Raw genomic sequence first — 18,564 nt, 5'->3', positions numbered from 1 at the left:
AGGAGCTCAGATGAATGGAAATGTCGCAAAGATTGGTTATATAACAAGAACTCCCAGTCTTCTTCAAAAACCATGGTTACACATTTATCTTTAAAATGTCTAGAAATTTGTCTTCCTGGTCAAAGCCACTCAGGGCAGTGGCGAATCTAGAAGGTAAACACTAAGGGGGGAAGCAGCCAGAATCCAGACTATGATAGGTAGGGTCTATATATCACGAGTTTTATATAAACTTTCAAAAATACAGGGTGATTCAAAACAATAACGACAAGGTTTGGGAGGTGATTCCTGATACCAAGATAAGTCAAAAAGTATAGACCAACCTGGGTGCACAAATACTTCATTTCGGAGTTATAGGCTGTCGAAAACATGAGAAAATGAACTTTAAAGATCCATAGTTCGAAAGCTGTGGGACCTACCGTAGTCGGGTCAAGACTACTTAAGAACTATTATGTGCCCTATCCAAATATCCATGTTTCAGAATCCTGCAGTACTTTCGCAACAATCTTTATAAAGGTAGTTAGTGAGTACTTCGAATTATATGCCCGTAGCCAAACTCGCTCCATGAAAGTAAGTTATCTGAGTATCTTTGAATTCTGAAACATGTATTGTTGGATAGGGCGCATATTAATTCCTCACTACCGACTAAAGTCAGTCTTAACCCGACTACGGTAGGTCCCATATTATTGGGGCTATGGACCTCTAAAGATCATTGTTTCATGTTTTCGGCAGGATATAGCTCCGAAACGAAGCATTTCTGCACCCAGGTTGATCGATACTTTTTATCTTATCTTGATGTCAGGAATCGCTTCCCAAATGTTGTCGGTATTGTTTTGAAACACCCTGTATAAAAATAATAGGTTACAATATTTTTGTCACTCAAAAACTGGGGGCTCAGGCCCCCAGCCCCGGTCTAGGTCCGCCATTGACTCACACTATTCAATCCTGAGTTCCCTATATTTACCAAGGTACACTAACTTGAGCTAGTAGGTTAATTTATTCCAAGAAACATTTTCTTTGTGCACCCCTAAAGTGAATTTAAACTAAGTGAATCTAAAATCACTTAACCAAATACGGCTCTTAAGAGCATTAAAATTATACTTTACTTAATTCCCAGAAACACCACATTTGCATAGTTTTTCATGTGACAACCTTAAAGTAAACCTACACGGTAGTTGTTCTAAATACACGATATTACCTAAAAGCCGCAAATACTTAAACTAGATTAGTGAGGTCTAACGTTATCGTCAATCAGTTGAAATTTATGATTCGATATTGTTTAACTATCTTGAGAATTATAATTCAATATTAATTTACATTTAGTTGGCAACATTGTTATAGATACACTGTGGAAAATATAAACAAATGTATACGAAGATTAAACTGAAACACGCGCTGCATAAATTATGCAATTGCTTAATTCTACCTCATTGTCTGTGTGTTACATTAAACTCCACATGTGCGTTTGGCTATTGCTTCTAATTTCCATACTTTCCCGTGAGGTGTTTGCCATTAAATTCATTTTCTTAAACAAACATATGATATTTAAAATAGTTTGGTGTTAAAAAAATAATAAAAAAAAATCTGTAGTGCTGGAGGGAAGCTGTTTGAGGCTTTGTGGAAAGAACTAGTCTTATTTTTGTTTCGAACATATGTAGATTTTGCGAATTGTTGTATCAAGAATAACAAGTTATTTAATGGAATCTAAAAAGATAGTCGCAATTTCTCATACTAGAGTCATCCCTTGAGAATACCGTATGTTGGATAACAGTATCTCTATGGTTTTCTTGTATGTTCTTTCATTTCCTTCACTTTATTAATTCTGTTATCTATTCTTTATCTACGTGGAGCTTCTATCGTCATTCATTCCACTTTATCATTGTTTTCTTGAGCTTATAGTGACGGCATGAGTGCGGGACATTAAAATAAAGACTTGATTTTCTCGTAAAGATTATGGTCCACTACATGTAGAAAATTGTAATAGCACTTTTATATGATAGATAAAAATCTTGTGGGAGAAGGACGTGATGGCTGATCTCTGCTTCTAACAGTTTCTTATTCTGCTTAATAGAATCTATGTGAGTAGGCTTTGTAATTGTGAGTCCCTTCCCCAAGTTGCGGGACTGAATTTGGATTTAAACGGCATCGGAAGTGTCACTGTTCATTTCAGTGACCCCGAAAACAATGGATTCAACATTAATCGGTCACTTTCGATCATTTTTATATATTTTCCTCCGTTCCTCTCTCCTAAGTTGCAGCGTCGAAATGAAATGATAAAAAAAAAAAAACATCCAGGCTCGAACGTCATTTATATCGAAAATTTGATCGAGATATGTCCGGTGGTTCAAGAGCAATTACGTCATAAACATAGTCACTTTCATCATACATGTGGTACATATATATTTTTCATAAGATAACGACTATTGCCCAGGTTTTTTCTGCTCCAGAGTTCGATTCCCTGTATATACTTACCTCAGATACAAACCCGATTATTGGTTTGAATTCCATTTTAAACAGTAGGTTCTGTTACATATAGCTTCAATGCAGGGTTGCCACCTTTTTGTAAGCCTAACACAGGATTTGACAGAACAGTCCGTAAATAAATGTCAAGGATAATACTGAAGGTCTTTGGAACGCTCTTCAGAGTTACTAGAGTGGTATAGCTCCGCAAAAGTAAAATAAATTAATCAAACAAATGCCTGGAATTTGTAAAGCGCTTATCAAGGCTAAGGATCGGCATTTCATTGAGCGCAAAAATACTCAATAATTTTGTATCAGTGGAAGCAGGAGTACATGTTTTAATTTCTTTATATGTGCTATGATATTTATTTTACTGAAGAAATCCAACAAATTGGGTTTTATATGGGTACATGTCCTTTTTTTTAAAGGAAAATTCTGAAAAATCAGTAGTGTGCTCAGATTTTTGACATTGACTGTATAATCGAAAACTCTACAAGGAAACCGATTATTAATATAACAAGTAGTGGTATCATGTGTGTACTCCGTCAAGGAGTTTGGTTTGTATGGTATGATAACCGGAAGTACTAATAAATTTCTACCACATGTGATTTTAGTAGGAATATTAGGGTGGAGGCGAAATATATTCTTGGTACGGTTAATTGATGGCAGAAAACCACTTTCCGCTATCTATTCTTTCTTTACTCCAGGGCCGTAGCTTGTGAAGGGAGCTAGGGGGACAACTGCCCTCCCAGGGGAGCTCCCCGCTGTTCTAGGAAGACCCATTTTAAGACAAAATTTTCTTACTTCATATACGATACGAACATTAAATTATAAATGAAGCATCAAACAGGTTGACTACATACATAAAACAGCATACAAAAGGTAAATAAAACAAAAAGGAATCGTGGGCCCATTTCAGTAAAAATGTCTACTATTAAGGGCCCTAGAAATAATATTTATTCGTATGGCTTTGAAATTTGTCAAACGGTCCCTGGGGGAGTGCAGGAGGGCCCACAGGCTACGAGAATCCCACAAAGAATAAGAGACCTATTTTGGAAAGAAGAGACCTATTTTCGAATTTTGTGACAGGGCCCAAAACAACTTTTTCTAGGTGGCCCAAATATTAATGCTTGCCATCCCAGAAAAGAAATCTAAGTTACGGCGCTGCTTTACTCTACAGCGATCAACGTTAAAACTGGAAGTGGTTGGTTTCTGTCACTTCCGGTTTGAATACGGAATCAAGTGAGAAGATGGTACCTTTTCTTAGAATGCTAATTCGATTCCATAAAATCGATTGTTGCTATCTGTTATTGTTTTTACTGTATATAGATTATATTATTAAAACCGAACGTTTAGTATCTCTCTAGCACTTTCAGTTTCAGTAGAAAGTTAAGGACGAACATGAAACGTATTCTTGGGACGCTGAAATGATTGCAAGGAAATCTGTTACCATTTTCACTCTATAGTGAGCAACTTAAAATTGGAAATGGTTGATTTTAACCCCTATCGATTTAATATCACCTTTATTAACGGACTCTGTTCTTAACTTTTTATACCTCTGTACATCCTGGCCAAAATTAATGATAATCCATCAAATAACTTTCGAGTTTTTTTTTCAAGACGTATAGACACATAGACATGGTAAATATACTGTACATAGTATAAAGATGTATTGGTAAACCAAACTCCTTAATAAGTTATCACTTTAATATATATGATATCCATATATAATACAAACTTTCATCGGTACAGCTGCATTAACGTATCTCTATTATGTTCACGTTGAACTATTCTCCCACGTTCTTAAAAACCTTTTACAGAGACAATGTATATAATGAAGAGTGTTCATGACCATAGGCGTCGACTTTTTAATTTTTTCAAGGAGTGCTCATGCTTCGTCACTTCTAAATAAGAGCCTGATCACATCAAGAAATGGTCTCGTATTCCATTTCTTATTAATAGATCCAACATTCCAGTCGTTTTCAAACTAAGGGGGTCTAATGGGCATGAACAACCTCAGAGGAGCACAGGCTATTGTAATGAAATGAAAGTCTTAAGGATTCTTATTTTATTTTAATTTACTTATTTATTTATTTTATTTTCAGCACGATTACCTAAGCTTTGTATTGAAAAAAACTCCAACATTAAAATTTTGTTTTTCTATTGCAAATGTGTTTAGCGATATTGGTCAAAGGAAGATAGAAAGATCGCCCGTTAAAAATCTTCAATTGGTGTTTCAGCCCCAGAGCACCCATGTACTCAACGTCTATGTTTATGGCCAATGTTAAATCGAAGCTTTTAATCCATACTAGCTGTACCCCTGTTAACAAGTACGGATGGCCAGAACCGGTTCCCGGTGGAACCGGTTTTCGGGTATGAATGGATCCAGTTCTAGAAGATCAGGTTCCGGAAACGGTTTTTCGGATCCAGGTCTGGAACCGGTTCCCAAGATCTGGTTCTGGAACCGGGTTTTCGCATCCAGGTCTGGAACCGGTTCCTAAGATCCGGTTCTGGAACCAGGTTTTCGGATCCAGTTCCGGAACCGGTTCCAGAATCGGTTCTGAAAACCGGATCTCCGAGAACCGGAACTTTGTGGCCATCCCTATTAACAAGCTATCATTTAATTTCAGAAACGAATTTGGGAATTTGTAATGCATTGGTAATTGAAGATGGAGGGAAAATGTGAACGTCCTCCAAACACCCACTTAACGAACAGCAAACTTCGAACACAGATATCTTGTAATGATGCGTAAATATCACCAGCTTTGATTAGGAGGAGGGGCGGGGGGATAAAATACTTGAGTGTTCACTTTCAAATTCGAGGATAAATAACAATTAATGAAGTATAACAGTTGTTCGGTTACACAGGAAAGACATTTTATTTTTATTTTTATTTATTTTTTTTTCCTTGATGGAGGAAATATGTTACATATGTGTTACAACATCCATTTACACAGAGATCAGTGGATTTCGAAGTGAGACGACGACATAGCCTTGAATACCGAAATACGTTTATTTGATTGTAGACACCTCCCGAAATCTGGAGGTAGGCCAAATTAAATATAGCTTTTGACAGGCATTCGGTGGATTCATAGCCAAACACCAACTTTTTAATACTTTCTGCTTCATCACGTCTTTTCTTTCGACATCTTTTCAGCTGAATCTAAACTTTTCCCCTTATTATTCAATCACTACTTGGAAGCTATCATTTGAAATCTGCTACGATCAATGTCAGAAACATATTATCAATCTCTCACCAGATATAAGCATGGTTTCAGTGAGAATATAAATGAATCATCGTTCAATCAGATGGTTTTTGTCTGACGTTTGAAGAAGTACGTAACCTATTTTATGAATCCCATGCACTGTTTCTCTGATACTAAGCTCGAAATATGGTACTGCTTTACTTTTATGGATCAATCCAGGTGAAACCCCGTAATCATATGGATATGTGCAATAGAAAACTATAATAATGTGATCGATGAATGTTTCCAGTCAGAAACAACGTACAGCAGTGGGGTTCTCCCCGAAATAAATTTGTTAGTTTTTCACATTCGACGTACAACTATAATCCTTTTTACCATTTCTAAGAATTTAATTGACTTTCCATTGTCTTATGCTCTTTGTTCAAAAATAATACTGTATTTGTCAAATTTCATTCCATGTAAGAACTGCGTTCCTTGTTTTCTTTCTTTCGTCCATTCTATTCTTCTGTTTCTTTTTCTTAATTGTTACTTTCTTCTGTTTCTTCTATCATACTTTCGACCGTTATTAGTTGTGATTCAAGTCGTCCGTCGTCAGTAACACCAAAACTAAGAGGAGCTGATAAGCGAAATTGGTGTTCCACACCAACTTACATGGATATCAACATAACGGCTTTTAGTTATTATAGCAAAGGAATATTTACATCGTTTAGTTATAAAGAAAGGTAAATGTCTTAATTAAAGAAAATCAAGAGGGGGGATAAGTAGCCCGGGAAATTAGGTAGGCCAAGAGGATGCTTCTCTTTTCATCTATGAATAGAATAAAAGGTTAGAATCACTGCTAAATTTTTGTATCACATCACATAAGATTCACCAGTCTGCAATTCTTGCCGTTAAAACTGCAATCAGCGTATTTCAGTTTCAACTTATCTCAATATTTTCTTTCAGGTAAAAACGCGCACGGATAAAACTGAATTTTTCCATTTTCTTTTTCTAAAATGAAATCAGTTAAGTTGAAGTGAGATTACAAATATTCAAGTGTGTTTAAAGGACCGCCATTTCAGATTTGCCTGGAGGGTAAGATCCTCCACCGACGCACGTTTCGCATTTTTCCTGGTATATTAGTAGACAATCGATTAAAAATATATTTAATTCTCAAACTCAGGTGGGCAATTGCCCCCTGCTTCCCCGTGTTTTGCATATCCCCCCCCCCGAAACAAAATCCTAAATACTCCACTGACGTCCAGTATATCATGCTGGCTTCGTGGTCCTGTAATGCAGGTCTCTACAGGTCCAGAATAGTTGGTGGGGAACAGTTCACACTGTTAGGATTGATATTGCATGATGGTATCTTCACCCACCAACTGAAGCAGGTTCAAAGCCCGTTCATGGCTCTGAGCCCACATTAACAGTAGGCCCCCTCCTTCATAACCTCGGCGTATGAGGACGTAAAACATGAACACTTAACTCAATAAAATGCATTTTGACATTTTACGAAACCGGAAACGATATAGTCACCTTGATTTATGCTTTAAAAAGTTTCATCATCGTTTGCAGATCACTGTTAGCATTAAGATCCTTACAGGCTGCAAACGATGTCCAGCAATTGTGAAATTACAACTCGAGAGAACTACCTTCCAACATTTTGTTGCAAAACCTATTCCTCTTTTCTCTGTAAATTTGCTTACACTTGAATATTGGTTTTGGTTCCAGAAGCAAAACAAATTCTCTCAAAAAATCAAATTCGGTTCCACAGCCATAACCAATTTGCTCAGAATATATACTTCAGTTCCACAGCAGAAACTAATTTGCTCAGATAATCAACATCGATTCCCCAGCTAGAATCAATTTTCTCAAAAAATCAACTTCGGTTTCCCAACTAGAACCAATTTTCTCAGAAAATCAATTTCATTTTCACAACCAGAACCAATTTTCTCAGAAAATCAACTCCAGTTCCACAGACAGAATCAATTTTCTCAGAAAAATCAACTTCAGTTTCAGAACCACAACCAATTTTCTCAGAAAATCAACTTCGGTACCAGAACCAGATCCAATTTCCTCAGAAAATCAACATCCATTCCACAGACAGAATCAATTTTCTCAGAAAATCAACTTCGGTTTCAACCAATTTTCTTAGAAAATCTATTTCGACTCTCAGCTTGGAACCGATTTTCTTGGAAAAATAGTTTTAGTACCAGGACCGAAATATATATATATATATATATATATATATATATATATATATATATATATATATATATATATATATATATATATATATATATATTTATTTATTTATGTCAGAAACTCTCTTTTGGTTCTGCGCTCTTATTCACTTTTTCGGGAAAGTAAGTTTCGGTTCGGGAGCCGAAATCCAGAAGAATATATTTATACTAACAATTACTAACACCCCTGACAATCCTGAATGAAAAAAGGTAGTTACTACCAGAAATGGAATCCATTGTGCCGGTCACGGGCGGATCAAGGCAAAGTTTTCACCCGGGCAAAGCGACTTTTTGGCGCCCCTGTAATCCGAGCCTATATTTTATATTTTACAATGATTTTAATATTTTAAACCCATCTTTCAAAAAGGAAAAATAATACTCAAATGCATGATATAGGTATATTTAGTTATTAATATATATCAAACAATATTGAACAGCATTTATTGAATATTACTAATGGTTACATGATTACTGCTATATTGTAAACAGTTTTGTTATATCAATAACATCAGGGGTCATTCTACCATAGGCCTATATCCGACGAATTAGTCTCAGAAGCGACAGGAACTGTTATCTGTCCTATGACCGACCGATTCATTTACATTGAGATGATGGAAGATGATATGATTCCATCTCGTAAAATATGTTTGCCTCTGGCGTTATTAGCGCCCGAACAACCTTGGTATGAAATATGTACGTGCCAGTGATACTGTTCGTCAAATATATTTTTCCTCTACTGTGAGTGCAAATAAAACTTATTTTAATTTTGAGTTAAATTTGGCATAAACATATCAAATAACTTAACGAGACAACAGGGATATTTGCATGAAAAGTATACTCCTAAAGGTAAAACAATCCAAAAGGTAAACAAACTCTTTAAACTACCTTCCCCCCTATTGTAAGCTACTAAAACGTAAACTAATTGCTTAATTTGCCTTCCTTCCTTGTTTTGACTTTTACATAAAAGCTTGTCATGAAGCAATCTGAAATAATCCATTATAACTAGATGAACTGTTAAGTCCTGCGAGAGATTTGTAACTTGTGTAATAATTTCTTCGAATACACCGTGTTTTTAGATTTCTTGGATATCCTCAAATGGCGAACACCTTTTTTCCATGGGCACCCGATGGGAAGGCAGGGGTCCCCCCCTGGCTCACAAAAATGTATACGTAATATAGCAAACCACGTATATTAAATACCAGATATACCAGACGTGATACAGCAACCATGGAGATGCCCCTCCCTAAAAAAATTTCTTCGGGCGTCCATACCTCTTTCTGATTTCTTTCTTATGCCATAAACATATTCAATCTAAACTTATACTCCGTATCATTTTAACATGAAATTTTTAATTATATTAGAATCATAGACAAAGGCGGAGCTACTCTAAATATTTAGTTAGTTTTCTCCTTGATAGAGTCAATGTATTCATAGAAATTAAATCAAAAATATATTAGGAAAAATGTATAAAAGATTGTTAATATAATGAGAGCATTCTCACGTATTAAATTCAAGTAGAGCGAATTTTTTCATAGTACATTTTGTTAGGTTCTAAATCACATTAGCATAAAACAAGTTAAAGAAGAGAGAAACTTATCTTCTTCCAATATCTTAGTATGAACGAATCGGTGACTCATAGGGCAGTTAATAGATCGAATCGGTCCCTCATAGGATAGTTAACAGTTCCTATCGCTTATAGGACTGTCGCAAGTGGGAACACACCATATCCGACTATGTAACAATCTATTCTAATAACGTGAAAAACCAATAAACACATTTCACATATGTTGAACGTTTTTTACGCAAAGCAATATAAACAAAACTTTTTATGTAGGTCCTAATAGTCAAAGTCCATAGCATTCATAAAACGTATCTCATGAATTTGTACAAAAGCTGAATAGTCTTACAAGACTAAAGCTTAATAACAGGTTTTATCATGTATTAGAAATCCTTTAACTTTCGTAAATTTGATAAGTAAGTAAACTGTATCAAAGTCAATTTAGGGAATTTTATGAGAAAGCGTCCATATCCTTTTCGTTCATAAAAACAGTACCTTAAAATCTAGAATGATTTTCAGAAATTGTTTCTCTAATTTTGCAAGCTTTGGCCTCAGGTGTGATAATTAATAGCATAACAAAACTTAATAAAAACTGAATAAAAAGGCAGATTCCACTATTACTGAAAATTAGCAACAAATTAACAATTTTAAATACAATACGAACTTATATAGCGAAACAATAACATCTCCTAGACACTAGTTTCAACAAAGGCAGAAGTTCGGCGCGGCGGTGTTGTTTCTAAGAAAAGTAAGTGCTGTAGACCTATATACTGTTCCCCCTCCACAATCAATTTGAAAGAGTAACATATATATAAAATCCAATAACATTCATTGCCTGGGAAAGTTCACAAAGAACTGGCCCGCTATAAACAATACCAACTCTTCCTTCAGTCTTTCTTCTACATGCAATGTCTCCATTTGTCGATACAGCCCCTTTCCCTACTACTTTGAAACTCTCTTCTTCCATGGTGAAATGCACTACTTTACAAGAATATTTTTTTAAAAGTCAGTAGAAAACACGTTATAAAATTTACTTTCTGAGACTCGTTTTGGCGCCCACCTGACTGTGGCGCCCCGTTGCTCGCCCCTTGGTCCGCCTCTGATGCCGGTCATATACAATTAAATTAAAAATAATGTTGCGAACCATAATGCATCGTGGCTTACAACACCATAAATTAGCTTCTTACTGGTATAATCACTGACAAAGAATATATCCTTTGTCTGTGAGTATAATGTTTGCTAAAACTATTATTCAATTTCTCTCTACCGTTGATAAATTTCCTTCGTAAAGACTAAATTTCCTTCCTTGTCAAACACCTTCCTGGTGAAAACAAAACATCAATAATGAAGGTCTTAGATGAAAGAAATGGAAATAGAAAAAGAGAACTGAAAACAAAGAAGCAATAATTTTAATTGTCTGAGCCATTGTATAGATGGAGTCACCAAATCTTCACTTTCACCTGTTTCAACAACCAAGGAACGAGGTCTGTTAGTCCGCCGTTTATGTAAGCCGACGACAAGTAATAAATTATCTGCAAGACTTTTACAGGTTTTTAATTCAGTCTTTTTGACAACAAACTAGTTACTCCAGGAAAAAGACGGTCTTCATAAGAGGATTACATATACTCTTATCTTTTTCTTTTCTTTGGTGATTGTTAGCACGTTTACTGGAAAACTGATCTTGTATTTATGTGTAATTTCTCAATTTAATACACCAAAAGGTTAATTATATTCTCTCTTAATCTTTTATGAGAGAGACAAACCTTTGTTTTTGTTGGATAATAGGGCTTATTCGATTGGTTTTTATAATCTATTTCTAATATCCTATCGATTTTCACCCTGTTTCTGTAATATTCTATTAGTTTTAATTATTTTTATCCTCTATTTCTAATATTTTATTAGTTTCCATAATCTATTTCTAATATCCTATTGGTTTTCATCCTCTATTTCTATATTCTATTGATTTTTATCCTCTATTTCTAAAACTCTGAGGACGTCTGGTGGAGCATAGCAAGGACTCCGTGGCAGCTTTTACCCTGTTAATTTTTCTATAATTTATTTACTTTAATTTCATAAATGCATTGTTTATTTTCTAAACCTCCGTGAAGTTGGCTCACCCATAGAAGCACTCATGATCTCTTCTAGTGCAATCATTAGTGCTTCTTCGAGCACCAACTTCCAACATTAGTGCTTCAGGGGGATTTTTTGTTGGGTCATATTCCCGTGAAATTCAAAAGTAATAATGACCGCTTATAGTGTAATGGTTAGTGCTTGTTAGTGCACCAAGTCCCAACATTAGTATTTCTAGAAACACTAACGATGCGCTATCGATTGCAAGAGATTCATCGTTAGAGCTTTTTGGAGGGGACTAACGTGAAGTTAGCGACTCTTAAAGTTTTTTGCTTCTAATGTCCATACTATTGAAGCACTAATGTTGGAAGTTGGTGCACTAAGAAGCACTAACAATTACACTATAAGTGATCATTAGGGAATTTCACCCAATGAAAAAATTCCCATGAAGCACTACGTTGGAAGTTGGTGCTCTAAGTACTAACGATTACACTAGAAAAGATCATTAGTGTCCCTGTGAGAGGGTACAACTTCACGGAGGTATTTTCTAATGATTTATAACTAACATTTAAAATTTTCGACTCTTCTGTTGAGAATAAAAATAGTTGACTGCTATCCTTGCAGAGCCTTTTTGTTTACTGGGAAATTTACTTGAGAAGCAAATAGACAGTGTTGTTGATATAGCGAAGCGAACTTTGAATGGAATATAATGATAATACAAAATTCACATTAAAGCTGCTTCTACCCAAGCTCGAACCCGGTGGTTAATAGTTAACAATTGATTGGAGATTGATAACTAGGATATTGGAGAGAACTGTATCAAAATTGAGAAGTGAACTTGAGTAAATATTGACGTCAACCAGAAAGTACTAAGGGCCGCATACACCAAAATATTATAAATGCTAATTGAATGAAGTTTTACAGATTAGCGAACTTATGTCTGACACCTGAGGTTCATTCGTGTGCCTGCAGTTTCAAAGCGTTATTGTCGAATGCATTGCATGTATAATTAATGTTCATTGATCGTACATAATCTAAAAGAAATGTACACGAAATTTCGTGCAGATTGTGGATTAGGAAAAACGCAAATGCAACATTACACTTGGAATACATTAACTGTTATACAAATATTTCTAGCTACAAAAACGAAACACAAGTGTCTTTTATGTGCCTTTTTTGCTTTACCTTGTCTTGTGTTTAGTTCTGCAGAATTCTGAAAACACATTTTAAGTTCATATTACGGTCCTATGTGGTAGACATAAGCAGGGCGGCGATTAAAGGGGGCAGTTGCCCCCACTTTTTTGAAGTGACACCTTAATGTATATAGTTTCATTTGGAAACGTAAAGTTTTTGTATGTATTACTGGTTCATAGAAAAAGATGGTGCCATACAATATCTGCCGTTGCGTGAATACATATTGGATGTTTGTCTTCCCGTGGAGTTAAGAAAGCTACAGGAATTGTGTTTTAATTGCAATTCAAAGCAATTAATATTATAATTGTGTATTTCTTTAAATGTCATAGCATACGCTTGCAGTATTTACTGACTTTCATTTTCTAAGAGTAATAACGTACATTTAATGGCATGTGTGGAATTAAAAATATAAGTTGTTCATTAAATCGCAGCTTCAATATAACTTCTACAAAATAAGCCTCATTATTCATTACTATGATTAATATTATCGTTTCTATTTATTGGTTTTGCAAATTTGTTATTAAATTATTTTTTATTTTATTTTATTTATTTAACAATCACCAGATACAGCTCAGAGGCCATTTTACACTGGATATCCAACAACAACAATAACAATAGAAAGGATTTAGGAAGGTATCGGCCAGGGCCTACTTTTAGTAGGTACCATCCCGGCATTTGCCTGGTAGGACTGAGGGAAACCCTGGAAAACCTCAGTCAGGATGGTCGGCAGCGGGATTCGAACCCACGACCTCCCGAATGCGAAGCCAACGCTCTACCATCTGAGCTACTTCGCTCGGTAAACACTCGGTAAATTATCTGATCACATAATTTTCCAGACAGAATTTTAAGATATTCATGAGCAAGAAATCAAATCTCTTCTTACACTTTCGTTGTTTAGGAGTACAAAGGGCTAGTACCTACTTCCGTTGCTCTTGTCAATTTACTTAATAAAATGTAAAATACGATACATATTATTTTAACTAACAAAGATATCCTATTAATTATACAATCTTTCGTCAAAAAAAAAGTGTTAGAAACAACCAGAGAGACTAATATCGAATACAAATATTCAGATCAAGTCTTGCCGCCCACTTTTAACGTCCATTCGCCGCCACTGGGTACAAGACATCAACTATAACATCCTCAGGGTTCTTCCATTTTCTCCCACATACTCGATCCATTAATCTTCGTTAATCACCCATGTTCTTCAGTCGGAAGGGCATAACAGAGATTTCATTAAAGATTTTATTTTTTTTTTTTTTTTACAGAAATAAGAATGAATGTATTTTGACTTTTTTTTTTTTTTTTTAAGCATCGACTAAACTGGCCCGAGGAAAAGGGAAACACGATGAATTACTGGTAGAGATCTCACCCTTATTTCGATTTCGGAGCACGTGTTTTCGTTGTAGATCACACAGAATCTGCGATTTTTAAAATTTTATTTATTATTATTATTATTATTATTATTATTATTATTATTATTATTATTATTATTATTATTATTATTATTATTATTATTATTATTATTATTTGAGATTTCTCGCTTCCTCTCTACCTCTTCCTTTCTCTGATGTCTCTGTATCATCTCCCCTAACCTAGGAGGCATAACCATCGGCCAGTGGTGTGATCCTTATTTTTCGGTTGATTCTCTTTTCGGTCTGATCAATATTGTTTAAACAGAGTCCAGTGGTGATTCCACACAGCCGCTTTCATGTCAGTTTAAAGTTATGTGCGAACAAAGAGATGAAACAATTTCACGAGATGTGCCAAGAATCCAAGTTACCCAGCTGTACTCTCTCTCTCTCTCTCCCTCTCACTTTCTTTCTTTCTTTTATTTTTCTTCGTTTTGCGTTGCTGCCTCTCTTTTATCTCCCTCCGTCATCTAATTAAACGCCTTAGCAACGACATTAAACTCCGGACTTGATTGCAAGACGCTACATTATCATACCACCAGAAACTCATACATTACTCCCGCACAACTTTGCTCAGTGGAAAGGAATTTACACCTACATCTTCAATTTTTATTCACTTTAAAATAAAAGAAAAACAGCATACATCTAAAAACAATCAAAATGTTGGAAAGCATTTAATTCCATTACAAAATACATTTTTTAAAAAAAGACAAAGAAATACCGAATTCAATCAAAAATATGCAACACTTACAAAATACAGCTCTGCTATACATTATTATTATTATTATTATTATTATTATTATTATTATTATTATTATTATTATTATTATTATTATTATTATTATTATTATTATTATTATTATTATTACTTGTATTAACACTTTCCTAAGTAACATCGTGACCAAATGCTAGTTTTCTGAATACATGGCCCCAGCTTCGAGTCGTTATCGGAGCAAATGTGGCTCTGATTATCACTATACATTACAGGACCTTGTCTTATATAAGTCCGTGCCTACCAGGGAGATCATCACAAACCAAACATACCAGAAAACGAAATAAAATTCTTTGATAGAGAATGCAGAGTTTTTCAAAAATAATAAATCCAAGATCAACAACACACTCTTGTAATGTTTCTGATTTTCTCCCCTTAAACATCCCTAAATATAGTATTTAACAGACAAACAAAAGAAAAATATTGAACTAAGGTGTTGAAAGTGTTAGCAGGTTTGGGAGCAATAGCAAATGTATTAGAAAATCATAGGTAAGGAATAAACCAAATTATTGAAAATTGGAAAAAGAAAAGTGTTAGAAATATTACGAAAGCAATGTATTAAAGTTGTATTTAAAACAACCTAATTTGTATAGTGGACATAGACTATTTATTTCAAAGGTATATAACATCTATATATTAGTTCTAAGTTCGTTATATTATAATTTCTGGAACTAATGAATACTAGTTTACTCATTAAATGTTCAATAATAACACTGAAGATAAAATATATTTAAACTGATGTATTTTCCGAAGATTTTCTGCATTTACCTCCTATTTTTCACAAAATTCCTCTTTATAATTGAGAATATATAGATACACTATTGATGGCTTCTTTACGTATTATGTCAGAAATGTCTAGAAAAAACATGTTTATACATGTCTGGCTACAAAACTTAACAAGTTAATGTTCAGGTCTGGCCATAAAGAAAAATATCATCCGATACGGACTGTTGTCCATATCAACATATACCTGCATATTTATAAATGTTATCGTTATATGTACTATAGTGCGTCCAGTAAGAGAACGTCTCCGACAGCTCGCAGTGACATTGCCACTACTCGCGTGTCAAGGTTTTCTTTGGTGTAACTGTAGTGGCAATTTAACTAATGGTATAAGACAGAGTGATCGTGGTTGGTAACACTGGTATCAAAGTAGGGGCTGCAATGTCCCACCGCATGTGGTAAGAAACGTCAGAGACCATCTCTTGTTGGCCGTGCTATAGCTCCAGTTCCAGTTACCTCCCTTACGGGAGATTTATATAAAGGAAGTCCCGGCCTTAGAGCACTATGGACTGTTTCACTAATGTTGTTTTAAATGAAAATTCTTTGAAATAAAATTGTGTATTAAGATGGCTTGTCCAAAATGGCCGAATTTGCCTATATTTTAATTATAATTGTTTTCCACACTGTTAGTGTAATAAGGAAGGATAAGCGGGGCATGAACATATTGAAATTGAATCACAGTATACTAAAATTGTATCAAATAACAAAATTGTCAAAAATATTGAAATGTAAATAGTAAAAATTGAATAAAACTGAAAGCAAAGCTCCCCAATACTTAGTGTTTACAGCGCCATCCCCATTTGCAATTCAGCTAGCTCTCTCGTCGCTAAGTGATTTTCACCTTTGGAGAGGCTTAGATTCCATTCCTGGTAGAAGGACTTGTAGTTCGAATTTGACGTTAAACACAGCTCAAATTTTCGTATAGCCACAGTGCTAGTTTAAGCTTCAAATCAATGAAATATTAAAAGCAGCATTCAAAAGCAATATTCAGTAATACATTTTTATTTCTTTCTTTATATTGTTATTGTCAGTGTAACGTGTTAGATCGAATAGAAAATTAGGCATGAGCCTTAACTCAGTCTTTAAAAAATTGAAATTGAGAATTAAAAATTCTAAATCCATCTACTGGATTTTTTTTTCAGGAACCACAACCGAAATTTCACAGATTTACTACGAATATTAAGGTTAACATTAAAACATGCAATGATTTGTTTTTCATAACCACAATCGAAGTTTCTAACCTCCAGGTACAGACCCAGTTCCTAGGCACCTACATCACTAAGAATTGTTATTAATAATTGTTTTTCAATATAATAAATTTAATGCAAAAATGGATTATTAACAGTGGTAATTGTATCTTGAAATGCCATTATTTAATTCAAGAATTAAAAAAAAATCCACAACAGATTTATAAATTGAATTTTAATTCTTGTTGAAGAAAAACTTAGCTACTGAGAAAGACAAGTTTCATGTAAATCAATAATATGAAAAATCAGAAAAACTGATAAACTTTATAAATAATTTCATAAATGAAAATTTTCTTCTAAAACAGTAATACTGTAGATTGCTATTTACACTCGAGCAGCCTGTGTAACAGAAAATCTCAATGAAATTTCGAAACTATGTCATGATTGTAAAATTTTCACTTTTCATATCATCAAGAAATTCTACATCATGCATACAATAATTACAGGATACGTGTCAGTGTTTCATTTCTTAGAGTTAAGCTGTTTGACATTTGTTATTAGGGATACTCACATGTGAATGTTAGTGAGGATGACAAGTCACGTGTAGCAATCTTACGTCTTACCTATCACCACAAACAGAGCAGACTTGGTTTACGAGAGGTGAGCACCGCATGTGTTTTCATACACTTCACTGCACTTCACTTTACTTCACTAGGCAGCTTTCTGTGAACACTTTTAGCTGCGAGTAATCCACAGGGCAACAGCGAACTGTGAAGCCAAGAGAACTGCTAAAGTCCAATGTGTTGGTGATTCTTTCGTAAATCATTGATATACATTTTATACATCTAAATCGCGATAAACTGAGAGATATTTGGTGTGAATTGCAAGGCTTTTGGCCTTGTTCTTTGGTGGCCGTTGCCACTGACCTCCGTGGCATTGCTTCCCAAAGTCCAACTCAAACGAAAGACTATTTTCCTTCCCAACCAACCGACATAGGAAGAGCTGACCCTTCTTTCTCCCCCCGTGCGTCCCAGAAAAAGCTCTATATATAGATTAGAATTCACTTGGGTTATCTCCTTTGTAAAATAAAGGCTTTTTTTATCTTTCATTAAAAAAGCGATTACTTTTTTTTTTAAAAAAATAAACTGATATTTAACGTAATTAACATGGAACATTAGCGTAATTTTAAATTAAAAATGATCAATCCTTAATTGATTCAGCATAATTTGACAAACTGAAATATATTTAGCTCTATACAAGCTTGGACAAATCCCTTTTGCTAGAATATATATACGAGTATATTAGTTCAGTTTAACAGGGTTGAGTATTCACCCTACCTTATCGATGTCTTTTAGCCCATCAATTTACCTAGGTATACGATGAATTATTGGGGGCACCGTAGTCCAGTGGTTACAGCGTTGTACTCACGTCCACGTGGTCCAGGGTTTCGATTCCCGGTCGGTGCCTTCCGATTTTCGGCATTCAAGCAGCACATTCATGATGCAAAATGAGGAGTCACGTGAATAAAAGACGGACGCACACTAGAGCTAGAAAGCTCGTGATTGACACTTGTTATTGACAGAGCAACGCAGGTCGCTAACGAATGGCGTTGGAGCAACTCAGGCCCATAAAAAGGGCTGTTACGCCAAATGCTACGTAAGGAATTATTTTTCTGCTTTTCTTGAAGAGAACTCGAATTTTAA

At 34.9% G+C, this 18,564-nt stretch overlaps 1 protein-coding gene and 1 long non-coding RNA gene across 6 annotated transcripts in view; one reads left to right on the top strand and one right to left on the bottom strand.

The window, feature by feature from the left end:
• LOC145665058 (ATP-sensitive inward rectifier potassium channel 12-like) overlaps nt 1-18,564 on the bottom strand; it is a 286,562-nt gene that overhangs the window by 198,778 nt on the left and 69,220 nt on the right. Inside the window, exon 1 of one of the 3 annotated variants that reach the window (XM_081732315.1) lies at nt 17,433-17,629. The exons of the other annotated variants lie outside the window; for them this stretch is intronic. The gene's annotated coding sequence lies outside the window, so the exon portion shown is untranslated. Of the gene's footprint in view, nt 1-17,432; nt 17,630-18,564 lie in introns of those variants that run through there. 3 annotated transcript variants of the gene reach the window in all.
• LOC145665062 (uncharacterized) overlaps nt 1-18,564 on the top strand; it is a 119,261-nt gene that overhangs the window by 94,666 nt on the left and 6,031 nt on the right. The window lies entirely within an intron of this gene.

Source organism: Thermobia domestica, chromosome 11, assembly GCF_964235325.1.
Source record: "Thermobia domestica chromosome 11, izTheDome1.hap1.1, whole genome shotgun sequence".
Taxonomy (NCBI): Eukaryota; Metazoa; Arthropoda; class Insecta; order Zygentoma; family Lepismatidae; genus Thermobia; species Thermobia domestica.
The sequence above is the reverse complement of the archived record's forward strand: the minus strand, read 5'-3'. Positions and strand labels throughout refer to the sequence as shown.